The sequence below is a fragment of the Vicia villosa genome, linkage group LG3 (genome assembly GCF_029867415.1).
Source record: "Vicia villosa cultivar HV-30 ecotype Madison, WI linkage group LG3, Vvil1.0, whole genome shotgun sequence".
Lineage (NCBI taxonomy): Eukaryota > Viridiplantae > Streptophyta > Magnoliopsida > Fabales > Fabaceae > Vicia > Vicia villosa.
The window spans coordinates 31501069-31511632 of record NC_081182.1 but is presented as its reverse complement, the minus strand read 5'-3'; the positions used below and the strand labels follow the sequence as shown (position 1 = coordinate 31511632).

The following is a 10564-nucleotide window of genomic DNA, read 5'->3' as shown; positions in this document are numbered from 1 at the left end:
TCAATTCATCACGAACCATTTAAAACCAAAATCTAACCTATTTTAGGCCGCCCAAAAAAGCATAAAGCCCAAGACCGATATAATGTGTGTCAAGGCCTAAAAGATGGATCCCATATCTCATAGGTAAACTTTCTTGTTAACATATCCTCACCATCCAGATCCATCTGACGGTCATCCGCATCTTACGTTCAACTCTTGCATTATGTTATTAACTAATTCTTCTATTTAAAAAGATAAACGTATTATTTCTTAGATACGGATTTCATTTTCCCATTTACACTACGCTTCTCTCTCTCTCTCTCTCTCTCTCTCTCTCTCTCTCTCTCTCTCTCTCTCTCTCTCTCTCTCTCTCTCTCTCTTACTGACTTGAATATTGGAGTGATAACTTTGCTGGTCAACCTCTCTCCACTGTATCATAACCTTGGGCCACTGCAACAACATATCAGTTCAACCTCTCTGATTACCACTTCATTCTAAAGTAGAACACTGATTCCGTCTATATAAATTGACCTTTGATTACTAGGATTACTACGTTCCACAAATATCAGATTCAGTTAAGTCAGATTCGGAGCACCCGACTCCTCGAAGTAAAAATTGTTGCTTGGAACCTTCAGGGACGCAACCTTGCGTTGGTATATCGGCGCAACCTTCTCCAAACAATAGCTGGCATAAATGAATTATTGTTTGTTTCAATTTACTTTGGGTTGAAATGTATCTTCATGGTATTGAGTGCAACTATGATATTTGGCAAGGTCCTTACAAGGTAGCTCCAATAAAGAACCTATGACATCTAATCAGGGGTGCCTACCTAGAATGGGTCATGAGCATATATACTGATGTTCTCACCAAAAAATGATATCAATCCAAATGGTGTGTTGGTTGCGGGGATAGCAGATTTTTCGATCATTTATACCGTTAGAGGAAAATTCTTAAGGCTTAGATAATTTTTGTAAAACTAGATAAAATATAGGTCTGAACTTTAAAATTAGAGTGTGAATTTTGCAAGAGATTTTTTAGTTTTCCCCTAAAAAGTATGCCGATTAAAATTAACATGTATGGGCCATAGGTAGCCTGTTTGGCCAACATAACTAAAAATTCTACAAATATTATTATTATTTGTATTTAAAAGTGTTAGATTATTTTAAAAAAATAATATAGTACTTTAAAATGTATTATAATTAAAATAATAAACTTTTTATAATAAATATTACGAAATTTTTATTTAATTTATTTTTAAAATACAATAAATAAATTACTTCTTTAGGGTTTGGTAGCCCGCATTCGTTTAAGGCTGGACTTGAATATTATATTTTATGCCCGTAGTATAATAGAGTTTTTTTTATCCAATTCTAAAAAGACTGATGCTTGCGAGATTATCCTATTTTGATTGGATATCAATTATGTCGTAGATAAAATTTATTTAAATTCTAAATTTATTTTTAAGTAAGTCAATATAAAAAATGATATATTATTACACAATTAGATGAAAAATATATACCCAACAAATTTTTAAAGCGTTGATTATAAGTATCAACAATTTCCTTATATTAATATATTGTAAAAAATATATTAAAAAATACTTGTGAGAAAGATTGAACTCTGAATCAACAATTTACATCTATTAGTTCCACTAGTATTATCAGTTTGAAATATCTCATCTACTATTTTAGATTTTCTTCATAATCTAAAATTTATTATTAATTTAGACAAATTAGATTTCATAGACTTACCAAAATCATAACACGTTTCAAAGTTTAAAAAGTGTTTATAGAATTTAAAAAGTGTTTATAGAGTTACTTCCAAATTATACATTAAAAAATTCTTATATCTACAATAATCAGTGTAACTTAAACCCACAATCTTTTGAATATAAGTTATTTCTTCATCAACTAAGATGATTTTTATTGGCTATAATTTAAGTCTTGGCGATCAGTTGCACTTGCACATTCTTTTATAGAGACATCTTTAACAAGATAATTAAAATCAGACGGACATTAAACTGATGTATTTATGGGTTTAAGATTTTAAAATTAGATTAGAATTGAATTCTGACTGAACTAATTATAAATAAATAAATATTTTTTAAAGAGTCTTTAATATAATAGAAAAATATATTTATAATTTTATAATTGAAGGATAAATTTAATCTAAAATAGTTTTCATATTTAATACTACTATATTGATTGAGGAAATTTGTAGAAATAATTAAAATGTTATTTTTATAACTAATCAATCTCTAAATTTTTCAAACACATTAGTAAAATTTATCCACTATAGATTAGTGTTATCGCTATCAACTATCTTATCTTTATCACCTATAAACATACCCACTCTAGTTTATCCAGCATCTGCTACTTTTTGACAAACCTCAATATTAATAATATCTTGTTTCTTTTTCGTTTCCACGTAATTTTGTTGTTGGCAGCTATTGTTGTGTTTTTCATTCTTGTGTTACAATCAAGGGTTTATTAGGCTGCAAAATCAAGAGATTGTGACCCACAAACTCAATCATAGCCATTGGCCTAAGCAAAACCCACTTCATGCCTAAAGCCAAATATTGGTGAGATAATAATGTTTTTCTCATGCGGAAATAACAAAGGTGCTTGTCTTTATTTACGCAAAAACAATTTTATCATGAGTCACACCCCACCATGCATGGATATGGGTACCCACTTAGGCACAAACTGAACTTATATTATATCGTCATGCATGCATCTTATTACTATTAGATAGATGAGATAAAGAATACTTTTTTTTATAAGCAATATATATTAATAATAATAAGAGTACAAGGGCTACTCAACCCGGATACAGATTACTAAGAACAATTTTTGTCGGCTTCAGATGAAAACAATAATCTTAGGTGCTATTTTTGGTAGAAATGTTAGGATAAAAGAGAGATATTCATATATAGGAAAAGTAAGCTTTAGAACTTGATTAGTTATATGGAGAAATAAAAACACTTTTAGATTTTATATAAAGATAATGGAAATAAGTTGCTGAAGTTATACATTCATAAATATTGATTGGAAATTGTCACTCTTATTTTAAGAGTGAGAATTGTCACCGTTAGTCTTTAGAACGAGATTGTGCCGAGTTGATGTTATTTGCTTTAAAAATGAGATATCATTTCTCCTAGCTAAATTGATCTTATATACACTATTACGAAAAATAAACTAGTCGGAAAATTGATCTTATATACACTATTACTAAAAATAAATTAGTCGGAAAATTGATCTTATATAAGCTATTACGAAAAATAAACTAGTCGGATAGACGAGATAACGTAGGCCTAAATTTAAAATGGGTTTATCTGTCTCATGTAGGGTGGCAAAAGGAAGGGAATGACAAAACGGATCCGACATGTTAGGTATACGGATACCTGTTTTGCCGGCACTTTAGTGTAGGACGGACTAAGATTTTAGGCCCTCACCCTATAATGTGATTATCCCGTCCCGTTTTTTAAACGGGCTTTTGCGGGCACGGAAATTAACATAAATTTTTGCATTTATAGACTTAAAAAAATAGTGCCAGCGGACTGCCCCACCCTCATTTTTTTGCGGGGCGAGCCAAAGTTTTAGGTCTGCACCCTTAACTATGCCCGCTCTACCCCGTCCCATTTTCTTGCGGATTTTTGCGCGGCGGGCATGCCCGTCTGCCACCCCTAGCAAAATGGACCGCCCGCCCCTCCCCATCTTAAGTCCGCCATAAAACAAGCGAGCGGGCAAGCCCGCCAAGTGGAAATGGACATAAAAATCATGCCCGTCCGACCAAGGTGGCAGGTTGGCGGGCTTCGGACTTGCCCGTCTATTTTTTATTTATTTTTTTCGCTTTTTTAACAGATTAATTGGCTTCTTTTACCTTTGAATTAAAATTCTCACTTATTTTTTAGAACAATTTTTTATAAAGCATCTTTTTAAAAAATATTGCATATATTCACAAATATATGTATAAAATAAAACCATCAAGAATTGTAATTACTATAATCAACTAAAAAATAGCAGGCTTAAGGTGGAACGGAATCAACGAATAGATGAGGAAGACTTTGGCTGACGGCGAATTTCAGAGGGAAGAGCTTTAGCGGGCGACGGGTTTTGGCGGGGCGGACTTAGGTGGACGGCGGGTCCTATATTCCAATCAAACCTGCCATTTTTTGGCGGGTGCGCGGATCGGTCTGGAGGGCCACGACCCGTTTTACCACCTCTAGCCTCATGCATGGACAAGGCGCCTCACAGACCAGACAAAGAAAAACTTATAATTAAGCATTTGTTTAGTCGCCTCATGGTTGGCTTAGTCGCCTCACTAGAGGGACATGATCTCCCACCTCGTTTGTTAGTTGATTCTTTGTTGTATATGACTTTTCATCCCCGTAACTTCGATAATGTTACTTGTTCTTTTGGTCTAGGCCAAGACCCAATATACTTTGGTTTAACATGTTAAGGGGTTCATCCGAGAACCTATGACAAAGGTCAAATCCATCTATCGGATCTCGTGAGTATCATTAAAAGTATTTATGCCCCTGAATAACTTAGAAGGTCTATGGACCTACGTGTCAAAGAAATTAACATAGTTGATATGACACGTCAGTCATCGTTAATAGATTCTAACGGGAAGGATTAAAAATATGAACGGAAAATATTACCAAGACTAATAATTGAAGAAATTTTTTATAGGGATTAAAATTTAAGGTTGTCATATTTATAAGGATCTCAGACATATTTAATAAAAAAAATATATCGTTTAAATAGTTAAAAAGGGATTCATCTCAAAGCCTAACCAGTGGCGGAGCCAAGCCCCGGCCAGGCTGGGCAACTGCCCAGGCTCTTCCTCGTATCCTCACTTTCATCACACCATATACAACCCAACATAATCTCATGTCGCATCACCGCTTCCTCCATGTCTCAGCCACTCATGACGTCGGTCAGTCCCTCCACGAGTCGACACCGAAATCTGCACATCACCGCCACTGGTAGTCTTGTCTTTCCCGTGTTTAATTATTTTCACTTTGTTTTTGTTTGAACCGATAAAGTTGTTGGTTTGTCTGGATATAATGTTCTCAGTTTAAAAGAAAGAGAGAGTTTATGTCCATGTAAGTCATAAAAAGATATGTCCATTTAAGTCGGGAATTCACATCTAATGCAAAAAAATTCAACTTTTAGTCTTGCCCGCAAGGTGTTTGATAGAATGCTTTAGCCAATTTCTCACCTCTTTTTGCGTTAATTCTTTCATTTAATGATGTTGAATTATTATTGTTGTTGCAGGTTTGTGGTTTATCTGTCGAATTGTTAATGTCGTTTCCACCATTTTGCAACTTGCACACTAAGTGTTCGGTAAATTGTCTTAACAAAGTTTCTTTTCTTTTTTTTCCGCTTATGTTTCTTACGTAATATGGTGCTTAATTGTTGTTATTGATTGTTGATTTGGATGTTCGAATTAGAGTTAAGTTTGAAAGCTTCTTTAAGAATAGACGATCTATTCCACCGGTCGTGTAGTGTTGTCGGTTGATCATTTGTTGAGCATTTCTTTAGTAATAAAAAATGAGGTATACTATGTTTATCTTGTAGTAGTATGAACTATAGGAATGCAAATGTTCCAATCAGTAAGATATTTGAGGGTAATATGATGAGCTAGAATGCTACCTGAGCTCATGTAATATGTCATGGAATATTTATTAGTCAGCTATTTGTAATATGTTTGTTTAAATTGTTGAAACCTTTAATTGTCTGTGTTGTTTGTGTGGTTCACTATTAGAATATATTTGGTCAACCACAACAGACTTGATGTATTGAAAGTTATTGTCAACTGAAATTCATGAATTGAGTGTTGTCCAAAACTATTACAATTCCTGTTTGTTAATTGTATGTTTATTTATTTTAGACCCCTTTCTTTTTGTAATCAGAAGATCTGTCATTGTCCTATGATGTCAAATTGTAATTTGGTTTGCATTTTTAAGAGAACTACTGGTTTTGTATTTGGAAGGAGACCAATTATAGGAAGATAGTTGATTGTGATACAACCATCTATGAAGGATTAGTTGTTTAATTGTGCATTTGGAAAGTTTAACTCATCAATTGTAGAAAAACATAGTTGTGACATCGGCTACCATTATAAAATTATGCTATAATGTATTCTTTTCATACTTGTGTTCACCAAATACTTTGAATTGTGACATTGCAGCTGTTCCAAAGAAGGGCTCTGTATTTGCATTCCGATTTGGTTGGTGAAAAGTCACTCTGCATGGAGATAAACTCAATTCAAGAAAGGTTGGGTTATGATTATAGTGGTATGTGAAATCTTCATTCTTCTGTTTCCAATTTACACACATTCTATTAACATTAACTTTAATAAGATGTTTTATCGTTTAATAAGATAACTTGTAGAATCTCTTTCGAAACATTGTGATGAACATGCAATATGAATTTGCGGTCATTAAATTTTTGCCCAGGCTTCATAATTTTTCTAGCTCCGCCACTGAGCCTAACCTAATAGAATTAGCAACTCTTTTAGTTACAAATATATTACCAATGAGTTTTAGAAGTTATACATTTACAAGTATTAAATATTGATAGTCACTTTTGCTTCCAAGGGTTAAAAGTTTCATTGCTTGTCTTGTGATCGTAATTGCATGGATTGTGATTAATTTTAAAAATACGGGTCTAGTTAGAAAGTGTAACAAATTTGTCATTAAATAATAAAACACAATTTGCATCCACGTGAATTTTGGTTAATTTAGAAAGTAAATTTACTGGAAGTAAGTTGATTTAAATTTATTATAATAAAGACTGTTAAATTTTTTTTAATCCACTGTTTATATACTACTTGGTAACAGAGGTTCTTACCTTGATAATTGATAAATTTATGATTGTGAAACTTACCTTGAATCCATATGAATTTGATTAATTTAGAAAACTCAATAATCATGAACATATTTAGAAAATAGGGAGTTGCAAAGGATTTGATTTGTAATAGAAAGTAAATTGTTTGAAAATAAATTGAAATTTTTTATTAGAATAATGTATTTTGGAATTGTTTGAATCTGATATTTATTAACTATTTGTTATTATAGGTTCTAACCACTACAATTGATAAACTTGTGATTACGGTAATTTAGAAAAGTAGACCAAGATCAACTTTTTAACTCAAGGTACATGATGTAATATAGTTAGCCAATCCTTTATTTAACTCTAGTTGTAACTGAATTAGTTTTGCTAAATTAAAAGTTAGTTAGTTAGCTACTTTATCATATATACTTTATCATATATAGGGAGCATATCAAATGAGAGTATTTTTAAATGAGAGATGGAAGAAAGAAATATCAACCATTGGATTCATCAAGAGAGAGAAATTAATAGCCTCATTAATATATTAACATTCTCTCTCTTGATAAATCCAATGGTTGATATTTCTTCCTCTCATCTCTCATTTAAAAATACGCTCACTTGATATGCTCCTATTATATATATATATATATATATATATATATATATATATATATATATATATATATATATATATATATATATATATATAGGGAGCATATCAAGTGAGAGCATTTTTTAATGAGAGATGAGAGGAACAAATATTAACCATTGGATTCATTAAGAGAGAGAAATTAATAGCCACATTAATGTATTAACATTCTCTCTCTTGATAAATCCAATGGTTGATATTTATTCCTCTCATCTCTCATTAAAAAAATGCTCTCACTTGATATGCTCCCTATATATATATATATATATATATATATATATATATATATATATATATATATATATAGATATATATATATATATAGATATATATATATATATATATATATATATATATATATATATATATATATATATATATATATATATATATATATATATATATATATATATATATATATATATATATATATATATATATATATATATATATATATATATATATATACATATACATATGTATACATATACATATGTATACATATACATATGTATACATATACATATGTATACATATACATATGTATACATATACATATGTATACATATACATATACATATGTATACATATACATATATACATATACATATATATATATACATATATATATATATATATATATATATATATATATATATATACATATATATATATATATACATATATATACATATATACATATATATACATATATACATATATATATATATATATATATATATATATATATATATATATATATACATATATATATATATATATATATATATATATATATATATATATATATATATATATACATATATATATATACATATATATATATATATATATGAGAGATATTTTTACTCCAAGAGTAAGTTATCAAGACTTACTCATCATCATGATCATTGATTCTTCTCATTCTAATAGTTAAAATTAATAAGTAATTAAATGTGGAGAGAGAAAAATAATACTCATTAGTTTTAACCATTAGATTGAGAAGAATCAATGGTCGTGATGAGGAGTAAGTCTTGATAACTTACTCTTGGAGTAAGAATATCCCTCCTCATATATATATATATATATATTGTGAAGTAAGAATATTTTGTGACGAATATCCCTCCTCTTGGTGTGTGCCTTGTGACGAATATTTTGTGAAGTAAATGATGATGATGTTGTGTGATGTTCGGTTCATCGAGTCGCATACATTTTGCATATATATTGTGACGGCATGGATTGACAAATTAGTGACGAAGGCTTATGCCTTGTGCCTCTGAATTGGCCAATTGGTGACGGGGGCTGAAGCTTCGATTGGTACCACATGCATATACGTGAGTCATGTCCCATACATTTTTATGTGAGTCATAGTGTGACGTGTGTGATTACATTGTGATTGTATTTTGTGACTTGTCATATGACGGAAGTAAGTGAATTGTGAACTAATGACTTTGTGAATAATATGAAGATACCAATACTTGTGAATGCGATTAACCGAATATGTTTAGTTTTTGATATATAATTTATCATGCGCTCAATTATATGAATTGATATCTCACCATTTCTTTGTTTCGCCGTTGCCTTTATATTGGTAACGTGCAGGTGATTCACATTAAGGAGAGGTTAGCCGAGTTGGTCTTGAGTCGTTGTCGCTCTGATACGTAGCACTCGGGGGGACGAACGAGTTGATTTACTTGCTTTTGGATTATTATGTTTTGGCAAATACTTGAGTTGTTTATTTGAGATTGTCACTTTAAAGTGTGTTAATTGTTGAATTAAGATGCTATGAATCCTTGAACTAATTGTTGAGTTTCCGTTGCACTTCTATGGAAGTTGATTTATGTTAAAGACTATCATTTGATGTTTCGGTTCTCCCGTATTTTGTGAATGCTATGTATCTGCTTTATGCGACGAGGTGATTTGCTTTTGAAAATGAATATGTGATACCTCAATTATTTGTTTGTGAATTTTTATACTCTAATTTTATTTAAATTCTATGGGTAGAATTGGGGTGTTACAGATGTGCTTACCAATCCACTGCCTGCTCCCTCCTTCACTTCATTGGTTTCCAAACTTGGCCTATTAGATATCCATAGTCCAGCTTGTGGGGGGCTATTACATGATGTAAATAGTTAGCTAGTCCTTTATTTAATTCTAGTTGAGTTCAGCTAATCATAGTTGTAACTTAATTAGTTTTGCTAAATTAAGAGTTAGTTAGTTAACTAGTTTACCATATATAAACAATACTTGTACATTGTAATAGTTAGTTTTACAATGAATAAAATTATTTTTCATGTTTCTCTCTCCTTTGGCATTGTAAACTCAACACAAGGTCTTATATATCGAACATTGAATCTTAATTTCGTATGGAAAACGATTATCATCTTAAGCATGAATGGCTACTAAAATTTCTTATCAAGCATAGATAATTTGAAATTTCTAAAACACCCATCTAATGAATTATTATTCTATGTTCAAAAATAATATCTAGGGTTAGTAATAAATTACTCTTTAAGATCAATTCAACAAAGATCAAGCAAATAAAAGCTTATAATAGAATAACTGAATAATCATCAATATCAATTGTGTAAATTATAACTCATAAATTGCATCGTTCAAATAATTAAATAGAAGTGCATATCACGCGCAAAAGATAAGACTTTATCTAATGTGTCAAATTAGGTGCACGAAACACCAAAAATACATTTCAAGAATGTAGTATTTAATGCATGAATTGCCAAGGAACTTAAACGCTTTCTTTTGATCTCCCAAACATAAAGGAGGGAGTGGTCGGCAGCCGACAGTAAAGTAATAAACACATGCCTTGCTAAACATAGACACGAACTTGGGGGAAACTGTTTTGGGTCAGTCATCTCAACCTCGACCGACCACTCTGATGGATTAATATGATTTTCCAAACATGAGCACTTTCCTTATTACATTATCAAAAATCTTAATTGCTAGTGCATCTAACGGCTCATTGCAATCCTCTCCTAACAAATAGCGAGTTTGTTATTTTAAACACAATTTCAATTCACTCTTATTCCTCACATATTGACTTAAGCGTTGGAGTGCTTACCTTGCAGGTCCCTCC

General features: G+C 30.9%; 1 long non-coding RNA gene across 1 annotated transcript; it reads left to right on the top strand.

Moving 5' to 3' along the window:
- Positions 1-4759: 4759 nt before the first annotated feature.
- On the top strand, positions 4760-9571 carry LOC131655324 (uncharacterized). Its single transcript, XR_009299727.1, has 5 exons — positions 4760-4969; positions 5262-5330; positions 6178-6283; positions 7067-7144; positions 9073-9571. It is a non-coding gene; the product is annotated as an uncharacterized LOC131655324 (long non-coding RNA).
- Positions 9572-10564: the final 993 nt, after the last annotated feature.